At 40.6% G+C, this 10,298-nt stretch overlaps 1 protein-coding gene and 1 pseudogene across 4 annotated transcripts in view; both read left to right on the forward strand.

The window, feature by feature from the left end:
* PCGF5 (polycomb group ring finger 5) overlaps positions 1–10,298 on the forward strand; it is a 61,853-nt gene that overhangs the window by 13,450 nt on the left and 38,105 nt on the right. The gene's annotated exons all lie outside the window — the stretch shown is intronic.
* Positions 1,671–2,957, forward strand: LOC102261266 (annotated as a pseudogene).

Consider the following 10,298-nt stretch of genomic DNA (forward strand, 5'->3'; position numbering starts at 1 on the left):
GGGGCTGATGGCTGTTTTCAGGCTGGCCACACCCCTTTTAGGGTGGGGGGTCCCCACTGGGGTGCCTGGCCAGTCTGGGTGAGGGGCTGAGGGCCGTTTTCAGGCTGGCCAAGCCCCCCGGCGACGGAAGCTCTCAGCCTCTCCTTTTTTTCTTTTTTTTTATTCTGAGATTTATTTACCTTCTATAATTGAAACTTTGTAGCCTTGAGTGGAGCTCAGAGCCGTCCAGGGCGTGCGGGAAGCTTGGCTTCCTCCATCGCCAGGGGCAACCCAAGTCTCCTGCTCGCTCCAGCTCTGTGGCCACAGCTGGCTGAAAGCAGGTATCTGGGGTGTATTTATCTTCTATAATTGAAACTTTGTTGCCTTGAGTGGAGCTCAGAGCCAGCTGCGGCAGGCGGGAAGCTTGGCTTCCTCCATCACTGGAGCAACCAAGCCTCCTGCTCGCTCCAGCTCCCTGGCTGCTGGCCACCATCTTGGTTGGGTTAATTTGCATATAGTCGCTCTGATTGGCTGGTGGGCGTGGCTTAAGGCATAGCGAAGGTACGGTCAATTTGTATGTTTGTCTTTTATTAGACTAGATAGGCAAGGTATGGAAACAACCTAAGTATTCTCCATGGATGAATAGGGAAAGAAAATATGGTAGACACACACAGACACACACACACACACACACACACACACACACACACACTGGAATATTATTCACTCATAAGGAAGAATGAAATCTTGCCATTTGTAGCAACATTATGCTAAGTGAAATAAGTTAGAGAAAGAAAAATACCATATGATCTCTCTGATAGATGGAATCTAAATAAGTTTTTTTGTTGTTTTTTTTTACCCTAAGCTGATAGATACAGAGAATAAATAGGTGGTTACCAGAGGTAGGGGAGAAACATGAACTATTTTTGGTTTTATTTTGTGTGTTTGTTTGTTAGTTTAAATAAATTGTTTATCTTTTTTTTAAGAGAATAGGAACAAAATCAAAGGCCTAAGAAGAAGTTATATTAAAGTCTCAGTGGGTACAGATATAATTTTTTAGGGTTATACTAGAAATGAGATCACTGGTATACTGATATTACATATTTCAAACAGTATTTTGGCAGAAACTAGTCACTCATTCATGAAAGTGATTATAGTGCTCATTTTGATGATTATTTTTCAATAAGGAAGAATAATTATAGGTCTTAATCTAGATGTCATCCATTATTAATGTCAAAGAAGAATTATATGAGATGTATGGTTCTTTTAGCTTTTGAAACTGTGCATTAGATTAGCAATTTTCAACGTGCCACAAGAATTTTTAAAACATGCAATACCTGACTATTTATTAGTGGCACTGACCTCTTTTCCCTTAGGTTGTCAAATTAAAAAAATCACAACAGTCAACACAACAATAGCCATCCAGTGTGAATGAATCAAAATTATACCTTTTTTTGGGGTCAGATCAGCAAAAAATATATTTTTTGGAGTGCCACAGAATTTTAATAATTAGTTTGTGTGTGCCATGAGATAAAAGGTTGAAAAATCGCTGCACTAAATAAGAATGTTTAAACAGTTGAGCAAAGCATCATAGTGGACACTAAAAGATAGATAAAAAATGAAATTGTCTTTTGGCTTCTGAGAAGAAATTATGTCTGTCAGAATGAGTTGGAACTGATACCAATGATGATTTGAAAGAAAATATGTAACCTAAAATACGTATTCAGAATCAGAAATCATGGTCAATGCATAGGTATGTTTAAGAGTCTAGCAGAAGCCCTGTTTGCCTGCTGTCCACAGCCTGGATCGCTACTGCCTGGATCGCATACCACCTGCTCACTCGAACTGCTCGCTCCCAGAGAGCCTGTAGTTCCATTGCGCCATGTGTGACATTTGGACCCTCTTTGGCAGCAATGACTGCCTTTCTGTTCAGTGTCTGAAGGCTATGAAGGTTGCACACAGGGGTCCAGATGCATTTTGCTTTGAGAATGTCAATGGATATACCAACTGCTGCTTTGGACTTTCCCGGTTGTTGTTGGTTGACCAGCTGTTTGGAATGCAGCCAATTTGAGTGAAGAAATATCCTTATTTGTGGCTATGTTACAACAGAGAAATCTACAGCCACCAGAAGCTACAATGCCATTTTGAACTTGAATATCACACTAATGTGGATGGTGAAATAATCCATCTTTATGTCAAAGGAAGAACTGAATAGACATGATTTGTATGTTGGATGGTGTATTTGCATTTAATTTACTGGATATGGCCAATAAGAAAGTGTTCCTGGGCAGAGATACCTATGGAGTAAGACCTTTGTTTAAAGCTGTAATTGAAGATGGACTTTTGGCTATGTGTTCAGAAGCTAAAGGTCTTGTTAACTTGAAGCACTCCAGCTTTTTTTTTTTTTTTTTTTTAGTGGAGCCTTTTCTTCAGGGACACTATGAAGTTTTGGATTTAAAGCCAAATGACGAAGTTGTGTTGGTGGAAGTGGTTAAATATAATCACTGCAGAGGTGAGCCTCTGCACACCCTGTGACAGTGTGGAGAAATTTCCAGGTTCTTGGGATAGAAACCATAAAGAGCAGCCTCCAGATCCTTTTTTGACACTGCCACTAAAATGTTTGATGACAGACAGAAGGATTGGGTATCTTTATCAGGGGGCTTGGATTCCAGTTTGGTTGCTGCCACCCTGTTGAAGCAGCTAAAAGAGGCCCAAGTCCAGTACCCTCTTCAGACATTTGTGATTGGCATGGAAGACAGTTCTTATTTTCTAGCGGCCAGAAAGGTGGAAAGTCATATTTTCCTTGGAAGCTTATGACATTACAATAGTTCGCACATCAGTGGGTATGTATCCAATTTCCAAGTACATTAGGAAGAACACAGCATGGAAAAGATCCAGATGAACTGATGCAGGGGTACATATATTTTCACAAGGCACCTTCTCCTGAAAAAAGAGGAGGAGGAGAGGAAGAGGCTTCTAAAGGAACTCTATTTGATGCCCTCCATTGAGATCCAACGTGCTGCCCATGTTCTGCAACACCTGAAACTAAAGAAGACTGTTACTATTGTCAAGTCCTTGCGCGCCACTACACAGGCCGGACTGACTGGCTGACCCATTACTGGATTCCCAGGTGGATTAATGCCACTGATCCTTCTGCATGCATTCTGACCCATCACAAGTCAGCCACCAAAACTTGAGCTCTTTCTAAGCTATAGAATGAAAGTAAATGTGAAGGTAGAGGCCTTGGGGGCTTGGAAGGGTGGCAATGACCATCATCCATCATGGGGTAAAAAAATGTCTTAAACCTAAAAAACAATCTAACAGCAAGATTGAATATAAACATTAAGAATAAGTACAGTCTAACCTGTAAAAAAACAAAAGGTAATTTCCATTTCGATACTTTGAAGACTTTTTATAGGTACTGATGCTTCATAACACACTAGTTTTTCCCAGACTACTATATTATATCAAAAATTTAAATACCAGTGAACAAAAGCTATGTTCCCTCAGAGGCTTCATTACTGACATTTCTTTACTCAACATTTTAGAAAACTGAAACAGATTTTAGTTTATATTGACTTAAGTCATTTTAATTGTCAAAAAGATTACTAGTAAACTCAGAATCTCTCCCCTTTATTTGAAAGCATAGGCAGGTTTCTGACTTGACTACAATAGTGCACTTGGCTCCCTTTACTGTTCCTAACCCTGTGTCCTCATTTATTCCATAAATATTCACCGAGCACCTCCTCCTCCAAGTACGATTCTGGGCACCTGGGATACATTAGGCGATACAATAGACAATAAGTAAATCATAGTGTATATTAGAAGGTGATAAATGGTATTGTAAGGGAGAGCCGAGTTGGTAAGGGGAATTGCAGTCAGTGGGAAGGTGTTACAATTTAAAATAAGCCTGTGTTCTGGGTAGGCCTCGTTAAGGAAGTGACATTTGAAAAAAAGAAAAAAAAGAAAAGAAAGCGATATTTGAATAGACTTGAGGAGGTAAAGGAGTTAGCCAATTACACGACTGAGGGAAGAATATTTCAGGTAGAGGGAATAGAAGGAGTCAAGAGTCTAAGGCAGGCATGTGCCTGACATGTTGAGAAATGGTCAGGCCAGTGTGGCTAGACAGCAGTGAGCAGAGGAGAGCACAGGGAGGTGATAGGGTGGATGTGAGCCACAGGCACAGTGTGCAGTTCTCATAGGGCCACTGTAAGGAATTGGCTTTTACTCTAGAGCAGTGGTTCTCAACCTTCCTAATGCCGCGACCCGTTAATACAGTTGTGGTGACCCCCAACCATAAAATTATTTTCGTTGCTACTTCATAACTGTAATTTTGCTACTGTTATGAATCGTAATGTAAATACCTGATTTGCAGGGTGTATTTAGGCGACCTCTGTGAAAGGGTCGTTCGACCCCCAAAGGGGTCTCGACCCACAGGTTGAGAACCGCTGCTCTAGAGATATGACCCATTTCAGGCAGGATTTTGAGTGAGGAATGGAATTATCTGATTTATGTTTAAAAGCATCACTCAGACTACTATTGAAAACAGACTTGTTAAGAGGTGATTGCAATAGTCCAGGCAAGAGGTAGCGATTGCTTGTACCAAGGCAGTGGTGGTGGTCAGAGTGGTCAGATTCTGGTTATATTTTGAAAGTAAAGCCAAATTTGCTAATGACCTGTGTGGGGGTCATAAGAGAAAAAAGAGTCAAAGAGTTAAGTCAATCTTAAAGGATATCTTTAAGATTTTGGTCTGAGAAACTTGAGGATAAAGATGTCATCCAATCATATAGAAAAGGCTGAGGGTGGAAGATCAGGAGGCTATTTTTGGAGATACCCAAATGGTGATGTCAGTTGGGAGTTGGATGTGTGAGTCTGGAGAGTATCAGCATATAGATCATATTTAAACAATGAAAGTACCAAGGGGGCGAGTGTAGAAAAAGAAGAGAAGAGGACCAAGGATGAAGCTCCAGGGCGTTGAGGAGGAGTTGTCAGTAAGATAGGAGAAAGCAGGGTGGGATCCTGGGAGGCAAAGTACACATAGTGTCAAGAGGGAGGAGGAACCAACTGAGTCAACTGTGTTGAGTAAGATGGAACTGAGAATAGACCACTGGACTTAGCAACACAGAGGTCATGGATAATCCTGTCGAGCAGTTTCAATGGAGTGGTAAAGAGTGAAAGTCTGGATAAGTGTGAGAGGATGGAAAATTCCCTGGTTTTGCTCATTGTACTGTGATTATGTAAGTATTTCGTGTTAATGAAGGTTAAAAAAGAGGTGGGGAAAAACAATGGGAAGAGAAGAATTGGAGAGAGTATAAGTAGCTCTGAAATGGAATGACAGCTGACAAGGGAAGTAGGGTCAACAGTTGTTTAAGATGAGGAATATGTTTAAATCTTCAGTAGATAGCAAAAGACTAATCTAGTGAAAGGGGAGAATACTGAAGCAGTGTTGTTAGGTCATCGGGAGGGGATTGAGTGCACAGAGCAGAGACTGGTTGCAGATAGGCACATGAAACTTTTGGAAACAGGCAAGAGCAGAAAGTACAGATGGTAGTCATATGGTGATGTGAATTCTCTTCTCTTTGTTTCAGTTTTTTTTTCCCCTTCTGTTTTCAGTGAAAGAGGAAGCGAGGTCATCAGTGGAGAGTGAGATTGGGGGAGGATGTGTTAAGGATTTGAGGAGAGAGGAGAAGGTATGAAGTATTGATGGAGGGCATAATGGACTTGGGGTGTTGAGTATGACCACCTGGCAGATGAAGGACCCACTTTAGGTTCACGGTCATGAATTTAAGGTGAGATACCATCAGTGTGGTGCATGTTTTTCTCCCACAGCTATAATTTTATAGAAGCAGAGTATGTTGGATTTAGCCAGGGTTAATAGTTTAACTGAGCAAGTATAATGAAAGAAGAGACAGGTAGAAAAGTTGAAGTACAGAAGAACAAAGCTATCAGAAGTGTGTGTGAGAAATGATCATTATGATTGACAAGAATTTATATTGATCAGGAGGTTATGAGGGCATTGCTGCACTCACTGAGCTACCAAACTCTACCCTGACTCTAAGTCTGTCTATGGAAGTACAACCTTCCAGGACATTTTGGTGTCCTGCTTGCTTGACACAAGATCCTTCTCCTTTGCTGCTGCCTGCTCCTCTGTGGTGGTGAAATCATATAGCATTCTCAGTAGGAAGTAATGTTATCCTAAATGTTCTTCATGAAATTGCAACTCATGTGGGCCTTTGAAAGAAATGTGCCATGTATAACATAACAGAAGGAAGGTGTTTATTAGATCCTTATATAAGTGAAACCAAGAGATACTGTCTCATGGAAGCAAATACTGGAAAACTCTTTTTTAATAAGAATATGTATCAAAATCAGGAAGCTGTTGCCTCTTCTCTTTGCAAATGACTACAATTTACTTAAAAACTGTTAGCAGATAATAAAGTTTTCAAAGCAAACTTTGAAAATGAGTGTTACTCAAGAAGGGCACATAAAGATGGTAATGTGCTAAGGAAGGAAGGAAGGAACGTGCTTCTGTGTTGACAGATAAAACGAACACCTTAGGATGATTTTACTAAAGGAGTCAGCATTTGATCACTTTTAATAAACAGAACATTGAGTGATAACACCAAGGACATGAGAGAAAAAACTATTGTTTTATTATCAACTAGAGGTCCGGTGCATGAAATTCGTGCACTCGGGAGGGGTCCCTCAGCCTGGCCTGTGCCCTCTCGCAGTCCAGGAGCCCTCGGGGGATGTCCGACTGCCTTGGAGGTGGGAGAGGCTCCCCCCCACCCCTGCTGTGCTCGCCAGCTGTGAGCCTGGCTTCTGGGCTTCCAGCTGAGCAGCACTCCCCCTGTGGGAGCACACTGACCACCAGGGGGCATCTCCTGTGTTGATCGTCTGCCCCCTGGTGGTCCATGTGCATCATAGCAACCGGTTGTTCCACTGTTCAGTTGATTTGCATATTACCCATTTATTATATGGGATGAGAGCAGGATTAGTGGTCAAGAAAAGAAATTTGTGTAGATTATTTTGTGGGTGGACCATACATACAAGATAAGCAACAACAATGGTCCTTGTACCTGTTGTGAAGAACACCCCCACCTCTCAAGAACTTGAAAATAAGGATGTAGGATAGCCCTTTATTAAACTATGAAATCAACATGCAGTAGTACTTCAGAGCAGGTATATGCAAAGTGAAAAGACAGAACAAGATAGCTCCTAGACCAGTAGGAATTGTATTAAATATATAAAGTTAAAGAAGGAATTTATACTAGAGAAGTGTTTCACCCGAATGGGAACTGCCTATCTTTGCATGTATGATACTTCTTTTTCTAGGGTGAAGGGTCAATCTTGGAAAAAGAAGTATCATACATGCAAAGATAGGTGGTTCCCATTCGGGTGAAGCAATGTGTAGAAAATATCTTACTTGAGCTGTAAGACTATCTCTAGGGCTGTCATAGCTGCAGAGGATTAATATCAATACATAATAGACATTTAAAGTCCCTTTAGCAAGATCATCTGTTATTTCAGATGGACACATCAAACTAATCATAGTCTGTTGCCATTCAATATTCGATTACTGATACTCCTTGTTATGATTTTATGCTCATCTGGTGATCTAATTTATAGTTATAGCTCAAATATTCATTGAATATAAGTACATTACGATATACTTATTTACACATTTTACATATATTATCTCATTTAATTCTTACAAGAACCTTGTGAGATAGATATTCTTGTTATCTGCTTTGTACATAGAAGCATAGAGTAAGTAATGTGCCTGGTGTTAGGACTGATCCAGTCTGCCTCTAGATTGTCTTTTGTCTAGAGCAGCAGTTCTCAACCTGTGGGTCGCGACTCCTTTGGGGGTCGAACGACCCTTTCACAGGGGTCGCCTAAGACCATCAGAAAACACATACATAATTACATATTGTTTTTGTGATTAATCACTATGCTTTAATTATGTTCAATTTGTAACAATGAAAATACATCCTGCATATCAGATGTTTACATTACGATTCATAACAGTAGCAAAATTACAGTTATGAAGTAGCAACGAAAATAATTTTATGGTTGGGGGTCACCACAACATGAGGAACTGTATTAAAGGGTCGCGGCATTAGGAAGGTTGAGAACCACTGGTCTAGAGCATTATGCTGTCCTACCTTGGCCTCTGCATTACAGGGAGAGAGTATCTTCATCACATATTTTTTCGATTATGTTTTGTCCCATGACTGATTTCCTGATAGTGAATAGTAAAGTGACTTCTGATTATGATTTGGCAGAGGGCCAAATCCTGGAATGGGTTCATCAATCAGAGGTACTCACTGGTAAGGATTTTGTGGCCAGCTTCTGGCCTCCTTTGGCCAGGATTTCCCAGTTATCTTTGACTGTCTTGGTGGAGAGCTTTTCAAAGTTAAGAGTCCTGTTGTTGATCTCCTGGAGATTCTGATTTAGTTGTTTTGGGATGGGGCCCATTAATCTGTTCTTTAAAAAATCTCATTGGTGATTGTGGTGCCCATCTCAGTTTGGGAACCACCGTTTTAGATGACACATGACTCTATTAATTTGTGCAACAGCCTAGTTCAAATCTAAGAAATGTTAATAGGAAGGATTTCAGTTTGTAAGCTTTAGGCAGAAGTTTTATGATGTTTGTGATGGGCTAAATATAAAGATCAGTTAAAAATAACAAATCTTGATGCCAGGGATCAAGTGTTATTGGCTATATGATGCTTAGCATAGTAGTTGGACTTTAGGCCTGCAGATGCACAGCCGGGGAGTGGATGCCATCTCTGCTACACAGCTAGGCAGCTGTGAGCAGCCATGGCAGCCTACTCCGGCTCTCCAGTACTGTTTCTCATTTGCCAAACGAGGATGGTAACAGTCCATACTTTAATCTATACAAAGCCCTGAGCCCAGAGCCTGATACTAGGTTAGTGCTCAGGTAATGTTAGCACTTGTTGCTATTTAAGTGGTTTTTCAACTGGGAATAATATCATTGGTGAGCCTAACGCCCGTTCTGACCCAGGTGTTTCTTGTGGCCACAGCATCTTTCTGTAGGTGGCTGGTGAGAAGGAAGATTGTAATTAGTCTCCATAGAGTCTTAACCCAGACCTGGACCTTTTTATCTTGCACCTGTTGAGTTAACCAGTATGTATAGCAGTTGAGCAATTAAAGAGCTTGGCATTAAATCTTTAAGATATTTTAAAAATATGTTTTATAGCTGTTATAAACCAAATTAAAGACTAAGAATCAAAGGGTAGATTTGTAGTGATGATTTTGTAAACATCTTAGGGAAAGCAAATCTTTACTGAACTTCTGCCTTGGATTTTCTCAGGTTCTACCTTGTATAAGGTTGGGCTTTATTACCAACTTTTAAAATCATGTGGGAGATGTATTTACTACCAGTTGTGTGTTTTTTTACTTTTTTTAAAGCTGTTTTATTGATTTTTAGAGAGAGGGAGACGGAGATCGAGCCTGTAACTTGGGAGAGATGATATATCTATATAACATTTTTTTCCCTTTGTAAAGTTAAAATCTTTAAAATTTGATGTAAAATGTGTGATTTCATATCAGAATACCTGGGTTCAAGTCTCTGTGTCATTCATCAGAGTAGACAGGTTATTTGCCTATAGGAAACTCTTCTTCATCTGCAAAATTAGAATAGCATACAGTTATCTCAAACGTTGATGTGAAATATAAATTCACCTCCAGATGGGGCTTTTTATCTCCCTCTAGAACAGCATTGTTCAGTAGAAATAAAAGTGAGCTACCTGTGTAATTTAAATTGTTCTAGTAGCCACGTTTTAAAAAGGAATAATTTTAATATTTTATTTAATCCAATGTGTCTAAAATATTTCAGCATCTACACTAATAAAAGAGAAACATGGTAATTGGCGTACGACCGCTACCCTTTTCATTGGCTAATCAGTGAGTATATGCAAATTAACTGTCAGCCAAGATGGCGGCCGGCAGCCAGGCACTGAAGCGAGCACGAGGCTTGCTTGCTGCAGACTCCAACATTCCCCGCCTCACTTGCCAGCATCTCATCTGCAACTCTAAGCAACTATACACTATGTTGCAAAAAAGAAGCTAAACAAAACCCCAGAAAACAGCTGGACTGAAAGACAGCCAGACCGAAACTTTGTATCGATGTTTTCAGCAGCGAGGCCTCAGAGCTAAAGCTGGCCCAGAATAAAAAAAAAAGAAAAGAAAACAAGGAGCGGTTGGAAGCTTCAGTCACTCGCCAGCCAGAAAACAGCCCTCAGCCCCTCACCCAGACTGGCCAGGCACCCCAGTGGGGACCCACACCCTGA

Source organism: Myotis brandtii, unplaced genomic scaffold (genome assembly GCF_000412655.1).
Source record: "Myotis brandtii unplaced genomic scaffold, ASM41265v1 scaffold810, whole genome shotgun sequence".
Classification (NCBI taxonomy): Eukaryota; Metazoa; Chordata; class Mammalia; order Chiroptera; family Vespertilionidae; genus Myotis; species Myotis brandtii.